This window comes from Odocoileus virginianus, chromosome 5 (assembly GCF_023699985.2).
Source record: "Odocoileus virginianus isolate 20LAN1187 ecotype Illinois chromosome 5, Ovbor_1.2, whole genome shotgun sequence".
In the NCBI taxonomy this organism is placed as follows: Eukaryota; Metazoa; Chordata; class Mammalia; order Artiodactyla; family Cervidae; genus Odocoileus; species Odocoileus virginianus.
This window is the reverse complement of record NC_069678.1, coordinates 85,259,822-85,276,692: the sequence shown is the minus strand read 5'-3', so window position 1 is coordinate 85,276,692 and position 16,871 is coordinate 85,259,822. Positions and strand designations below refer to the sequence as shown.

At 38.5% G+C, this 16,871-nt stretch overlaps 1 protein-coding gene and 1 non-coding gene across 12 annotated transcripts in view; both read right to left on the bottom strand.

Moving 5' to 3' along the window:
- Positions 1 to 16,871, bottom strand: part of SCMH1 (Scm polycomb group protein homolog 1) — a 212,997-nt gene that overhangs the window by 194,800 nt on the left and 1,326 nt on the right. The gene's annotated exons all lie outside the window — the stretch shown is intronic.
- LOC139035338 (U6 spliceosomal RNA) lies at positions 6,250 to 6,355 on the bottom strand. Its single transcript, XR_011488006.1, has one exon. It is a non-coding gene; the product is annotated as a U6 spliceosomal RNA (small nuclear RNA).

Here is a 16,871-nt window from a genome sequence, read left to right as displayed (position 1 = left end):
AGTCTGGTTATCTCATCCTATACTATATGAAACAGTAATTGTTATTTCCCAGTAACAGAAAGGAAGGACATTATAACAATATTTATTTAGAACACACTATGAGCCTACCACTGTACCAGAATCCACCATTCTGGGCACCAAAAATTTAAGAGGCTATCTTGTTTTCCAGTATCTCAGAAGAAAAGACAAGACCTACAAATACATCTGGGACTGCTTAACCTGTCTGATCAATGGAATGATCTAACGATCTTTTGGTAGATCACAGGTGGCAGACAAGGGATTTAAACTCCCTACCCATCAGACAACAAAGCCATTTCCAAAATATGGTCAGTGTAAAATACAGTTCCTTCTCAATAAAAGTACAGGAGCACACAAAGAAAAAAATCATGAATATAGTCCATTAATTCAGATTTGGATTTAACTAACATGCATTAAGCACTTATTATTTAAACATTTAGTATATTAAGCAACTAAATATAGGCTTTCACTAATAACTAATAATCAGAAACTACCAACAGATTAGGAGACTGATTGAACTGATGTTTCTTTCAGATAATGATTTATTTAAATGTAATGGTCAGGGGATTTAACATATTAAAAGCAACTTGTTAGTGTTGAGAATAAAGAAGTCAACAAAACATTAATTTAACATTTTACCAAATTCAACTAGCTCTTTTCAAGAAGATAACTTTGACACCTAACTACCAAGGTCAGCATTCAGTGCAGTTCAGTCGCTCAGTTGTGTTCGACTCTTTGCAACTCCACAAACTGCAGCACGCCAGGCCTCCCTGTCCATCACCAACTCCAGGAGTTGACTCAAACTCATGTCCATTCAGTCGGTGATGCCATCCAACCATCTCATCTTCTGTCGTCCCCTTCTCCTCCTGCTCTCAATCTTTCCCAGCATCAGGGTCTTTTCAAATAACTCAGCTCTTCGAATCAGGTGGCCAAAGTATCGGGAGTTTCAGCTTCAACATCAGTCCGTCCAATGAACACCCAGGACTCATCTCCTTTAGGGTGGACTGGTTGGAACCCCTTGTAGTCCAAGGGATTCTCAAGAGTCTTCTCCAACAGCACAGTTCAAAACCATCAATTCTTCGGTGCTCAGCTTTCTTTATAGTCCAACTCTCATATCCATACATGACTGCTGGAAAAACCATAGCCTTGACTAGACGGACCTTTGTTGGCAAAGTAATGTCTCTGCTTTTTAATATGCTGTCTAGGTTGGTCATAACTTTCCTTCCAAGGAGTAAGTGTCTTTTAATTTCATGGCTGCAATCACCATCTGCAGTGATTTTGGAGCCCAAAAAAGAAAGTCAGCCACTGTTTCCACTGCTTCCCCATCTATTTGCCATGAAGTGATGGGACTGGATGCCATGATCTTAGTTTTCTGAATGTTGAGCTTTAAGTCAACTTTTTCACTCTCCTCTTTCACTTTCATCAAGACGCTCTTTATTTTAAAAATCTATTTATTACGAAGGCAGTTAACAGAATTCAACCCAAATAAGCAATCCTTGTTTACTCACTAAGAAAGCTGCATTAAATAATTAAGTTGGAGGTGGTGTGGAAGTAAGAGGGTTAAGAGTTGTGGCATTTGGAGAGTAGGCTCTGGATCAATAAAGAAGAAAGAGAATTGCTAGCTCTACTTGTACTTGTTAGTATTATTTTCTAAGCTTTCTATAAAGACAGGACATCTAGTTATTAAATAATTATTTATAGAATATGTTCTTTGAAGATAAATTTCTGTGAGTGGTTTCCTTTAGGACTTCCCTGCTGGTCCAGTGGTTAAAAATTCGCCTTTCAATGCAGGAGACACAGGTTTGATCCCAGGTCAGGGAATTAAGATCCCACATGCCAAGCAGCAACTAAGCTTGCATGCTGCAACCAGAGAGCCCACGTGCTCTGAAGCCTGTGCTCTGCAAAAAGAGAAGACTGTGCACTGCAACGAGAAGCCCATGTGCTGCAGCTACAGAAGCCCCTGCATACCCCAACTAGAGACAGCCCACACACCACAATGAAGATCCAGTACAGCCAAAAAAAGGAGTATAAATGCAGGCACAACTATAACTGATGAGGAAGATGCATTTAGTAAAAGAACTATTAATATAAACTATGATTAAGCAGTTTCTCAAGAGGTGTTTTCCTAAAACTAAATCTAGGACTTTTAAGTTGATCTCATCCAAGAATCACACTAATCTTATAAAGTATTTGTAGAAAAAAATAAGTATCCAACTTGCACTCATATACAGTGATAATAGATAACAGTACCTTTTTATAGTATCACACAAACAGCTCAATAAAGTAACATTCCTATATAAACTGAATCATGTCTGCTCACAAACCAGTGTGAGTACTTAGCTACAATCCCTCCAAATAAGTGTTTTGTGGTTTCAATTAACAAGCAATATTACATGGTAAGAAAGTTTTTACATTTGTCTTGAGTTCTCTCTGTTGACTAGGAGTTAGCATACTTCTGTCATCTACAATTAGTCAGTTCAGTCACTCAGTCGTGTCCGACTCTGTGATCTCATGGACTGCAGCACGCCAGGCTTCCCTGTTCATCACCAACTCCCAGAGCTCACTCAAACTCACATCCATCGAGTTGGTGATGCCATCCAACCATCTCATCCTCTGTCGTCCCCTTCTCCTCCTGCCCTCAATCTTTCCCAGCATCAGGGTCTTTTCAAATGAGTCAGTTCTTCCCATCAGGTGGCCAAAGTATTGGAGTTTCAGCTTCAGCATCAGTCCTTCCAATGAATATTCAGGACTGATTTCCTTTAGGATGGACTGGTTGGATCTCCTTGCAGTTCAAGGGACTCTCAAGAATCTTCTTCAACACCACAGTTCAAAAGCATCAATTCTTCAGCACTCAGCTTTCTTTATAGTCCAACTCTCACATCCATACATGACCACTGGAAAAACCACAGCCTTGACTAGATGGACCTTTGTGACAAAGTAATGTCTCTGCTTTTTATTATGCTGTCTAGGTTGGTCACAGTTTTTCTTCCAAGGAGCAAGCATCTTTTAATTTCATGGCTGCAGTCACCATCTGCAGTGATTCTGGAACCCAAGAAAATAAGGTCTGTCACTATTTCCACTGTTTCCCCATCTATTTGCCATGAAGTGACGGGACCATGATCTTAAGTTTTCTGAATGTCGAGTTTTAAGCCAACTTTTTCACTCTCCTCTTTCACTTTCATCAAGAGGCTCTTTAGTTCTTCTTTGCTTTCTGCCTTAAGGGTCATGTCATCTGCATATCTGAAGTTATTGATATTTCTCCTGGCAATCTTGATTCCAGCTTGTGCTTCATCCAGCCCAGCATTTCACATGATATACTCTCATGTAAGTTAAATAAGCAGGGTGATAATATACAGCCTTGATGTACTCCTTTCCCGATTTTGAACCAGTCTGTTGTCCCATGTCCAGTTCTAACTGTTGCTTCTTGACCTGCATACAGATATCTCAAGAGGCAGGTCAGGTGGTTTTGGTGTTCCCATTTCTTTAAGTATTTTCCACAGTTTTTTGTTTTTTTTTTTTGTTTTTTTTTGCGATCCAAAGAGTCAAAAGCTTTGGCGTAGTCAATAAAGCAAAAGTAGATGTTTTTCTGGAAATCTCTTGCTTTTTCGATGATCCAACAGATGATGATAATTTGATCTTTGGTTCCTCTGCCTTTTCTAAATCCAGCTTGAACATCTGGAATTTCAAGGTTCACGTGCTGTTGAAGCCTCACTTGGAGAATTTTGAGTATTACTTTGCTAGCGTGTGAGATGAGTGCAATTGTGCAGTAGTTTGAACATTCTTTGGCATTGCCTTTCTTTGGGAATGGAATGAAAACTGACCTTTTTCAGTCCTGTGGTGGCCACTGCTGAGTTTTCCAAATTTGATGGCATATTGAGCGCAACACTTTCACAGCATCATCTTTTATAATTTGAGACAGCTTAACTGGAATTCCATCACTTCCACTACTTTTGTTCGTAGTGATGCTTCCTAAGGCCCACTTGACTTCACATTCTTTGCAACCCCATGGACCACAGCCTGCCAGGCTCCTCTGTCCACGTAATTCTCCAGGCAAGAATACTGGAGTGGGTTGCCATTCCCTTCTCCAGGGGATCTTCCCAACCCAGGGACTGAACTTGGGTCTCCCGCATTGGAGGCAGATACTTTACCATCTGAGCCACCAGGGAAGCCCATCTACATGTACAAGACACTGAAATAGAAAAAATGTATACGGCATGTACCTAGCAAACACATTAGCATATGCAGCTATCAACAGACTGCAGATTGTCAGTCCCATCATATATGTCAACCAAACTGGGAATATTTTATGAAGAAATGTGTTTTAATTAAATTCCAAAGAAACAGCATATACAATTATTTTGACTTTATTATTACTTTTTACAAATAAGCTTTTATTTAAGAACAATTTTAGATTTACAGAAGTCTGCAAAGATAGTGCAGAGTTCCCATATATTCTGCACGGTTTCCCCTATTACTAGCATCTTACATTAGTATGGTACATTTGTTATAATTAATAAACCAATATGGATATACCATTAACTGAAGTCCACATTTCATTGAGGCTTCCTTGGTTTTCACTTAATTTCCTTTTTCTGTTTCAGGGTCCTGTTACCCTTCCCAGGATAACACATTTTTGTCATCATGTCATCTTAGACTCATTTGGCTGACTTTTCTTGCCTGATGACCTTGATAGCTTTGAGGAATAGTGGTCAAGTATTTCACAGAATATCTCTCAACTCAGATTTGTCTAGTTTTCCTTATGACTAGACTGTAGTTATAAGTTTGGAAGAGGAAGACCACTGAGATAAAATTATAATAACTTTTTATAATATATATATAATATATTATATATTATTATATTTATTTACTATATATAATTATGTTATTTTTATATAATATATTATATAATATATAATATAAAATTATAATAACTTTTTATCCCAACTATCACCAGGATAGTAAGCTCACTATCTCTCACTAAGTGAGAGAAAGAATCTTATTCACATTTTTGTATCCTTAGTACACAGCTGATAAATATGTGTTGGTTAAGAAGGAGGAAGTGGATTACACCAAGGGTTGAGGGGCTACAGAAACTTTGCAACTTATTAAAATAGGAGCACTTACCCTAACAAGGAAATAGTTCATCTGTTTACTCAAATTAAAAAAAAAAAAAAAAAACCATGACTGATTCACTTAAGTATTTCATTCTTCTATTCAAGGATCCTTCTAGTTTACCTATAATGTTGAGACAGGATTTGTTGTTTGTTGTTTAGTCACTAAGTCATGTCTGACTCTTTGCAACCCCCATGGACTATAGCCCACCAGGTTCCTTTGTCCAGGGGATTTCCCAGGCAAGAAAACTGGAGTGGGTTGCCATTTCCTTCTCCAGCATATCTTACTGACCCAGGAATCGAACCCACATCTCTTGCACTGGCAGGCAGATTCTTCACCACTGAGCCACCGGGGAAACCTGAGACAGGATATATTCAGCTAAAAAGCAAGTTAATTCTTACAAGTCAACCTCACCTCCTGTACTGACTGATGAAACGTTAGAACTATATAACACTGCTTGTGGGGAGTATGCATGGTAAAATGGAAAGATGCATTATGGCTTAAGTTTGAAACTGAGTTCTATCACAAATAAATTATATAATCTAGGCCAAATATCTTTGAATCTCAGTTACTTTACATATAAAATGGAGCTAATAATATTTATGTGACAGTGGGAATTATAATCACTGGCCCACAGAACTGGTGGACTGAATCACTACTGAGATACCCACATCTCTATTATCTTGGTATCCCTTACTGTATCTTAGAGCACAGTGATTTTTTTTTTTTAAATCCAATGATCTCTTGGTAGTATTTCTACTTTATCTCCGTAAGGTCTTTCACACTGCTAACTATTCCTTTCTTTTTGAAACTTACTCTTGTTCCTCTGGCATTAAAAACACCCCTTTCTTCTGATTTTGCTTATCATGCAGTGATTCAGAGTACAACTTACTGGCCAAGAGCATAGACTCTGGACCAGACAGGATTTGAACTGTCAAGAGTTCGAATCCTGGTTCCAACTCCTGATAGTTCTATGACCTTGGACAAGTTACTTCACTCTTTTCTTTTTTTCTAATTTATTTATTTTTAATTGAAGGATAACTGCTTTACAGAATTTTGTTGTTTTCTGTTAAACCTCAACATGAATCAGCCATAGGTATACATATGGTCCCTTCCTCTACAAATATGGAACACTTCATGAATTTGCATGTAATCTTTGCACAGGGGCTGTGCTAATCTTCCAATGAGTATCGTTCCAATTAGCGTAAGTGCTGCCAAAGAGAGCATGGCTACTTAACTCTCAGGCGCCTGCTTCCCACGTGGGTTTACAGGCGTCTAACGTGCACAGTGACCACCACACAGGCACTGGCTGCGGTTTGTGCCCCCTCCTGAGTCTCTCCCTCTGCCGAGCTCCTCTAACCTCCACATACTCTACCGAGAGGATTCCGTCTGCAAAGGGGTTTCAACTTCTGTCTGGAAGGCGTTCTTCTCTTCAGCCTACTTAGTGAATTCCTTCTCAAACATTAAGATCCAGGTGAAATTTCATTCTCTTTCTCTCTGAAGCCTTTCCAAAAACCATCTCCCTCCTTCTGCCTTGGTAGTCAACTGTTCCTGCCCTTGTGTCTCATATTACTCTGAATATATTTCAATGAGAGTCCTTGTTACATTAGCTTGAAACATGCTGAATTATCTGAAGTTCCCTATATGAGACCATTTCAGACCTGTAAAAAGTTACATGATTCATTCTATGAATAGCATATTTATCCTATTCATAAATATTCTATATTTCTGCTGATCCTTCCCTTCCTGCATTAAACTCATGACAAGAACTACATATTATTTCTTAAAAATACATACCTTATACAATATTTCAGATATACAAAAAGAGATAAATAATAATGAATGGACAACCATATAGCCACAGTTTGGCTGAAAAAACATTTACCAATACAATTTAAATCTCCTGTTGCTCTTCCCAGCGGTATTACTAGTCTTTTCTCGCAACCCTGCACTTCAGAGATACCCACTATCCTTACTTTGATATTGTATTTTTTCATTACCATGCATTTCTTTAAGCATTTATTATGTAAGTATGCTTCCATAAATAATATATCAATGTTGGGCTTTATATAAATGTGTTCTGCCATTTGCTTTATTTACTCAACTTTTTTATTTGTGATATTCACTCAAGTTACTGTACAGATCAAGTTTATTCATTTCCATTACTGTATGGAATTCCATTAGATAAATATACTGTAATATTTTCTTTCTTTTATTAATTATACATTTGGACTAGTTTGAATTTTCTGCTATAAAAATGTTGCATAAATATTTTTGAAAGTCTTTATATATGCATAGGAGTGTTTCTAAAGGGTATTTACCTAGGAGTAGAACTGTTGGATTGTAGATTATATGAGACAAAAATTGTTGGAATATAGATTATTATTGCTTGAAATGATAAGCAAAATTGATATACCTTTAGCCAGACTCATGACGAAAAAAAGGGAGAGCCTAAATCAATAAAATTAGAAATGAAAAAGGAGAAGTTACAACTGACACCACAAAAATACAAAGGACATAAGAAACTACTTACTACAGGCAACTATATGTCAAGAAAATGGACAGCCTAGAAAAAGCAGACAAATTCTTGGAAAGATACTATCTCCTAAGACCAAACCAGGAACAAATATCAAACACAAACAGATCATTACAAGTACTGAAATTGAATCTGTGATTTAAAAACTCTCAATAAACAAAAGTCTAGAATATATGCCTTCACAGGCAAATTCCATCTATTGTCAGTGTACACAGCACAGAGTTTGGCAATTAAAAGGCATTAATAAATATTTGTTGAATGAATGAATAAAAAATTGAAAAAAAACACACATAAAGAGATTAGACAATGTTTTTAAGCTCTTAATTTGGAACTGGGCCTATTAGGCTTCGTAAACTTTTTTTTTTTTTGCTTCGTAAACTTTTATACTTAAAGAAATAAACTTAATTTAGCTTGGAGACTTTCCAGCAGTCCTTTGAGATAACCGGAGATAAGACAGAGCACCAAAAAATTGGGATTGGAAGTCCAAAACTTTAAATCATCTAAGACACACAGTTGTCTGCTCTTTTCTTAAATATCTCTAAGAACAAGTATTCTGGCTTTCATGTTTTCTGTTATACTTCACAGAATATAATGACTAAAACAGCCTTTATTTCCATCATGTTTGAACACCCCAGAGGAAAGTCTACAAAAACAAATGTAAAGCAATTACAATAAATAAGAAAACACTTAGAAATGTGCCTATAATACATCAATGAGCAACAGATACAGTGATTAAAATGAATATACAATTATGTCCATGCTTTAATTTTAAAAGCTAACAAGGGCAAGAACTGATGCTGAAGCTGAAACTCCAATACTTTGGCCACCTCATGCAGAGTTGACTCATTGGAAAAGACCCTGATGCTGGGAGGGATTGGGGGCAGGAGGTGAAGGGGACAACAAAGGATGATATGGTTGGATGGCATCACCGACTCGATGGGCATGAGTTTGAGTAAACTCCGGGAGTTGGTGATGGACAGGGAGGCCTGGCGTGCTGCGATTCATGGGGTCGCAAAGAGTCGGACACGACTGAGTGACTGAACTGAGCTAAACTAAACAATGGCAACAACTATAGTAAATACAGAGGGGGAAATTAATGCATCAGTCTTAAATGCTTTAAAATTTAAGAAAATTAATATATGATGACTTGTAGCAGAACCACCAGAAGGTTCAGAAAGCACAGAGTCCTCAAAAGTAAGTCATAGGAGACAGTGAACCATTCTGGACAAAATACAGAATCTGTAGTAAGAATGCCTGGTTTTGAGTTGCTCTTTTGACATTTACCAGCTATTTGACACTGGGCATAGCATTTAATTCACCTACACCTCAGTTTCTTATAAGTAAATAGAGTTTATAATGACCTGGCATCCTATCTAACAGGGTGTGTATATGCTTCAAATTAAGCAGAAAAAAATGTGTGACATCCTTCAATAATATGCAATTGTAATTATCTATCCTTCTTTATCTTCCCATCTCCACGATGGCAGCGATCTGTAAAAGTGTGTATTTTTTTCCAAACAGGGCTCAGTAGAGCTAGTACAGGCAAGAAGAGAGAGATTAGTTTGGAATTTTGCCCAGACAGGGACAGAAGGACAACAAGCAAGGGACAGAGGATAAAAGATAATGATAAGAGAATGAATGAAATAAGTTAGAGACTAAGAAAACTAAGCTGGATAGGGAAGGAAGCAAAAACAGGTCTCAGTGAAGTCAAAGAAAGTGTAGGCACAGTCAAAGGACAGGAAGTTGGGAAAATTTTGAACAAATATGTATGTCTTCATTTATAATTTCAGAGGTGGGCCATATTCAAGCGAGAACAAAGCCCATGGTGTAACTATGGGAGCTGATTAGTTAAAAGGATGATCACCTCAGTTGAAGAGGCCAATGTGTTGAAGAAACAGATATCCATATGAATACTAAAGTCACTCAGGATAAGCCCAGAAATTGAGGCAGAAATGAAGACTGTGTGTACAAGGTCTTTAACAACAGAGATGATGTACATATAAGACAATGAGAGTGGTATAGCCGTTGTGCCAGAGAGAACAAGTTTTAAGAAGTTCAGTTCAGTTCAGTTGCTCAGTTGTGTCTGACTCTTTGCAACCCTATGGACTGCAGCACGCCAGGCCTCCCTGTCCATCACCAACTCCTGGAGTTCACCCAAACTCATGTCCATTGAGTTGAGGCCATCCAACCATCTCATCTTCTGTCGTCCCCTTCTCCTCCTGCTCTCAATCTTTCCCAGCATCAGGGTCTTTTCAAATAACTCAGCTCTTCGCATCAAGTGGCAAAGTACTGGAGTTTCAGCTTCAGCATCAGTCCGTCCAATGAACACCCAGGACTCATCTCCTTTAGGATGGACTGGTTGGATCTCCTTGCAGTCCAAGGGACTCCCAAGAGTCTTCTCCAACAGCACAGTTCAAAACCATCAATTCTTCAGTGCTCAGCTTTCTTTATAGTCCAACTCTCATATCCATACATGACTACTGGAAAAACCATAGCCTTGACTAGACGGACCTTTGTTGGCAAAGCAATGTCTCTGCTTTTTAATATGCTGTCTAGGTTGGTCATAACTTTCTTTCCAAGGAGTAAGCGTCTTTTAATTTCATGGCTGCAATCACCATTTGCAGTAAGTTTGGAGCCCAAAAAAGAAAGTCAGCCACTGTTTCCACTGTTTCCCCATCTATTTCCCATGAAGTGATGGGACCAGATGCCATGATATTAGTTTTCTGAATGTTGAGCTTTAAGTCAACTTTTTCACTCTCCTCTTTCACTTTCATCAAGAGCCTCTTTAGTTCTTCTTCACTTTCTGCCATAAGGGTGGTGTCATCTGCATATCTGAGGTTATTGATACTTCTCCCAGCAATCTTGATTCTAGCTTATGCTTCATCCAGCACATCGTTTCACTCCACATATAAGTCAAATAAGCCGGGTGACAATATACAGCCTTGACATGCTCCTTTTCCTATTTGGAAGCAGTCTGTTGTTTCATGTCCAGTTCTAACTGTTGCTTCCTGACCTGCATATAGGTTTCTCAAAAGGCAGGTCAGGTGGTCTGGTACTCCCTTCTCTTTCAGAATTTTCCACAGTTTATTGTGATCCACACAGTCAAAGGCTCTGGCATAGTCAATAAAGCAGAAATAGATGTTTTTCTGGAGCTCTCCTGCTTTTTTTGATGATCCAGCGGATGTTGGCAATTTGATCTCTGGTTCCTCTGCCTTTTCTAAAACCAGCTTGAACATCTGGAAGTTCACAGTTCATGTATTGCTGAAGACTGACTCGGAGAATTTTGAGCATTACTTTACTAGTGTGTGAGATGAGTGCAACTGTGCGGTAGTTTGAGCATTCTTTGGCATTGCCTTTCTTTGGGATTAGAATGAAAACTGACCTTTTCCAGTCCTGTGGCCCCTGCTGAGTTTTCCAAATTTGCTGGCATTTTGAGTGCAGCACTCTCACCGCATCATCTTTTAGGATTTGAAATAGTTCAACTGGAATTCCATCACCTCCACTAGCTTTGTTCGTAGTGGTGCTTCCTAAGGCCCACTTAACTTCGGACTCCAGGATGTCTGGCTCTAGTTGAGTGATCACACCATCGTCATTATCTGGGTCGTGAAGATCTTTTTTGTATCTTCTGTGTATTCTTGCCACCTTTTCTTAATACCTTCTGCTTCTGCTAGGTCCATAACATTTCTGTCCTTCATTGTGCCCATATTTGCATGAAATGTTCCTTTGGTATCTCTAATTTTCTTGAAGAGATCTCCAGGCTTTCCCATTCTATTGTTTTCCTCTATTTTTTTTGCATTGATCATTGAGGAAGGTTTTATCTCTCCTTGCTATTCTTTGGAACTCTGCATTCAAATGGGAATATCTTTCCTTTTCTCCTTTGCTTTTTACTTCTCTTCTTTTCCCAGCTATTTGTAAGGCCTCCTCAGACAACCATTTTGCCTTTTTGCATTTCTTTTTCTTGGGGATGGTCTTGATCACTGCCTCCTGTACAATGTCCCAAACCTCTGTTCCTAGTTCTTCAGGCACTCTGTCTGTCAGATCTAATCCCTTGAATCTATTTGTCACTTGCACTGTATGGTCGTAAGGGATTTGATTTAGGTCATACCTGAATGGTCTAGTGGTTTTCCCTACTTTCTTCAATTTAAGTCTGAATTTGGCAATAAAGAGTTCATGATCTGAGCCACAGTCAGCAGTTTTGTTTTTGCTGACTGTATAGAGGTTCTCCATCTTCGGCTGAAAAGAATATAATCAATCTGATTTCGGTGTTGACTATCTGGTGATGTCCATGTGTAAAGTCGTCTCTTGTGTTGTCAGCAGAGGGTGTTTGCTACAGTCATCACGTTCTCTTGGCAATACTCTGTTAGCCTTTGCCCTGATTCACTCTGCACTCCAAGGCCAAACTTTCCTATTACTTCAGGTATCTCTTGACTTCCTACTTTCGTATTCCAGTCCCCTATGATGAAAGGGACACCTTTTTTTGGATGTTAGTTCTGGAAAATCTTGTAGGTCATCACAGGTTCAACTTCAGCTTCTTCAGCATTAGTGGTTACGGCATAGACTTGGATTACTGTGATTATGGATTGTTTGCCTTGGAAATGAACAGAGATCATTCTGTCATTTTTGAGATTGCAACCAAGTACTGCATTTCGGACTTCCCTGGTGGCTCAGACGGTAAAGCGCCTGCCTACAATGTAGGAGATCTGGGTTCAATCCCTGGGTCGGGAAGATCCCCTGGAGAAGGAAATGGCAACCCACTCCAGTATTCTTGCCTGGAAAATCCCATTGATGGAGGAGCCTGGTAGGCTACAGTCCATGGGGTTGCAAAGAGTCGGACACGACTGAGAGACTTCACTTTACTGCATTTTGGACTCTCTTGTTGACTATGAGGGTTACTCTATTTCTTCTAAGGGATTCTTGCCCACAGTAGTAGATATAATGGTCATCTGAACTAAATTCGCCCATTCCAGTCCATTTTAGTTCACTGATTCCTAAAATATCGATGTTCACTCTTGCCATCTCCTGTTTCACCACTTCCAGTTTACCTTGATTCATGGAATGTGTGGGATAGTGGTGCACAAAAAATTACAGGCATCCTCATCTCGTTCCTTTTGCAAAGAGAATGAGCTGCACCCATTCAGAAGGGCTAGAGAACAAGTACTCTTACTCTACTGGCTCCCATTTAAGGCCAGCACACATAAAACATCCCATAAAATAGTTGACAGGTTAAGAAATAGGAGTTTCAGAGAACAAGTGGAAAGGTTTGAAAGGGAGCAACAAGCAGGATTGGGAGAGAGTAAGAGGAAGCCAAGTCAGCACCAGAATAACAGTACAGAAGAAAAAGAGATGACTGGAAGAACTAAGACAAAGATAACAGAGAATAAGACTTGCTGGGTTTATATGGCCAAAGCTTACCAAAATAATCAGTTCCAGCAGTTCTCTGATGGCTAGGGAGTTAGCACTAAGACCTTGGCAATGGTTTGGTTAAAATTCGTCACTTACAGATGAGGACAACATTTGAGTATCTATTATGTATTTTTCACATTATGTAAAGTGCAATACACACACTACTTTAGTTAAGCCTTACACCTACACCTTCCCTCACTTTATAAATGAGGGAACTGAGGATTACAGAAGCAAAATGACCAACCCTGGGTTGTATTATTTAGTGACATTGAGGACCCAGGCTTCTTTTTCAAATCTTAATAAGTATGGAAATATAAAGAAGAATTTGAAATTGGAACATCTTTAGTCACTTTCTTCTTTTTTTTAGTCACTTTCTACCAGTGAGATCGTGTATGCTTTTAACTCCACTAAGCCTGTCTACCAAAGAAGGTTATTGCAAAGATTAAGCAACAACTACAAAATAAATCCTAGTAGTTATCTTTTTTAACTTATTTCTCAAATGTGAATTTCTTACTTGGTTTATTTCAAAAACAAATTCAAAGTTTCTAAATTAACACCTATAGATTTTACAGTTAGGAGACTGAGGTAGAGAGGGAGAATGTACAATCTGTGGCTCCCTAGTATATTTAGAATGAAGTCCAAGCTTCTACGTTTAAATACTATGGCCCCAACCCACCTCTTTAGCCACATCTCTCACTACTGACTTACACAAATATAATACTTAACCTCTGTCAACTATTAATTTTTAAAAACATATGATATACTATCCCCATTTTGTAGTTCCACCTAAATTATTTAATCTATTTCAATGTGCTCTCCAAGGCCTAAATATAATTCATCTTGAGTGCAAAGCCTCACCTGGTCCCAGCTGTTGAGAAACGACGGCTCTACCTCCAAAGTTCTGGGCCGTTTTGCTTGACCTCCCTCAGAGTATACACTGCCTTTTCAGTCAAGCACGAAACAATTTCATTCCTGCCAGCAGAGTTTGCATCCCTTAAAGGGAGCTGGAAGAGAACTACCATACACTTCGCATCTCTGAAGTGTCAATTGCTTTTCTTGTGTGTGTGTGTATGTACACATTACAGTATTCACACACACACATTATTTCAGGTGATCTTTGTGACACCCCACAAAGCAGAAATCTATTTTTTACACATAATGATACTGAAAGTCACAGAGGTTAAACAATTTGCTTACAGTCTTAAGGCCAGTAAGCGACACAGCTGAGATTTGAATCTCAGTCTTTCTAAACCAAAGCCTAGGCTCTTAATTATACTCTTTCCACAAACCATGGGTATATCCTCACTACTGATTGCTTCCTATCTATTCACTAACCATCACAGAAAAAACATCTATGGACTTTTTGTCATTAAGTATTAGCAGAAAGGATTTGATATAGGGTATCTGCTCTCCTGTTTTTCAAGACTAAGAACAGACTTTTCAGACCCAACACAACAACTAATATGAGATCAGAATAAAGATGAACAGATCAGTATCCTGCTTCCAGGAAGGAAAAGTAAAAAACCATTACTTTTCCATTCCTGCATTTATAAATTCCTTCTCCTCTGAGATTTCCACCATCTGGCTATATCAATCCTTACCCCTCCTCCTCATCTGTCTTCTACCACCCTCCCGATTAATCCCTTATATTCACTGCACCTGGGTCACAATCTCTCTCCTCCGCATCCTAAATCACTTCACTACTGATGCAGAAGACTCGTTCCATACAACAGCCTCCCAGTTCCCTGTCACACTGAGCTTCACCAGCCTTCACCTTTGCTGTACTTCAGCAATCCACACACAGACCTAGCTGTCAGTGAGAAGACCTTCACATCAGACAATTTAACTCTAATATTCCACTTTCTGACCACAACCTCTTGGTTTTTTTCCTATTTTACTTCCACCACGTTTGCTCATTGATCTCACTCAAAAAATCACAAAACCTCTATGTCCCAAACTGCAATCATTATCCAGTGTTTCCTGTCTCAGTTAATTTCACCATCATCTCCCCAGTCACCCAAATCAAAAACCTAAACATCACACTGGACTACTCACCCTCTGATCTACACACCCAATCAATCATAAAGCCTCACAGATTCTCTCAACTTCATCCCTCTCTCTTTATCCCTATAATCTCATTTTAAAATTATTCAAGCATATCTATAAAAACCTTCCAGTGATTTAAAAAAATCACCCACTGAATTCATTTCAAGATACTTATGCATACACGGTTCACCATGACATGGGCTCTGATTGTATTTCCAGTCTCACAACTTACAACTTATATCACTATTGTTATTTCTTAGCAGTACCAAACTGCTTGTGGTTCCCTAGGCAAGCTATTCCTTTTCTCACATTGATGCCTTTCCTCAAGCTATTCTTTCTATTTGAAGCACATTTTTTTTTTACTCCCCTTTGTCTGACTTACTTCTACTTACCATTTAGGACTTGGGCCAGGTGTCATCTCTTCCTCAAGCCTTCCCTCAAGTCCTGAGCTAGTCTGAGTACCCTCCCCTTGGTGCAAGTATCAAGCGGCAAAGCTCTCACTTTTTATTCTGAGATGACCTATTTTAGCAACTAATTCACCATTTCCACAAGGATTGGAAATGTATCTTACTTATCTCTGTCTACCCAGTTAACACAGTACATAGCATAGTGCCTGACATACAGTAGATACATTAAATATAATGTTTAGAAGATGTTGCATTTACATTTTCAGTAGGATAGTCACAACAGATCTTTCTCATAGGTTTTAGTATTTCCTACCATTAACTCCAACTCCTTTGAAGGGAAGGAATCAGAGCTTTTCCTGAGTCTGTACAGTTCTGTACAGAACACTGCTATACAAAATCTTATCCAACTTATATAAAAGGGAAACAGTATGTGCACAAACATACCAGAAATCAAAACTTGACCTGTGCTGCAAACTTCAAAACCACTGACCAGTTGAAAAAATGAAGACATAAGAAGAAAGATAAAGAACCAATTCTGACTGCTGGTATGTGCTTGTTTATGTTATAAAAACAGTGAAATTTTGCTTAGGACATAAACCAGGTCCCAGATATAAGGGCTTGACATTTTATCTATAAGATCATCATATCTCTGCTAAGTTTAAAAAATTACTAACCTGCAGGGTGGCTTAGGCAAGGGTTCAGGATGTTGGTAAAGACCCTATTTAAAAACATAACCCCACAAACCAAGGTTAAGTGATAAAAAAGTAAGTTAAAAAAAAAAAAAGCCGGTTGGTATGTGAGCAACAACAACAACAAAATGTCCTTTTTCATAGTAATCTGGGCCTCGCGTCGGCAGTTATAAAGAGAGCAAAGAGTTCAATATAATAAAGCATTTCCCTCTCCAACTAAATATTAAATTGCAGTCTGGCATCAAATGAGATCTCAAAGCTTTTCCAGTATAAAAAATAATAAGCTCTTCTATTTGCATGGTGCACTGCACACTTCAATATACACAGGCTCATTTGATAAAGTGTTTATAGACATTTTAAAAAATGAGGGAAAAGCCAAAATTTTCCACAAAATAAGAACTTTTAGTTGGTTTAAACAAACAGTACTAGATGTCTTTTTTTTTTTTTTTTTAAAGTTCAAAACACAGTACAGAAATGAGTAAAGGAATAGAGTACCTTATATTTAAGCAGGTCACTCCTTGGAGCCAAAAGAGTGTCTTGCAGCAATTTAATAGGTTTTGTCTCCTGGCTCACATTAAGAAGCTCTCCTTTAAAGGGCAAACTAGAGTTCATTCAGAGAAGGAATGAGAGAACCCCAGCCTAAGAGAAACAACTGACGGG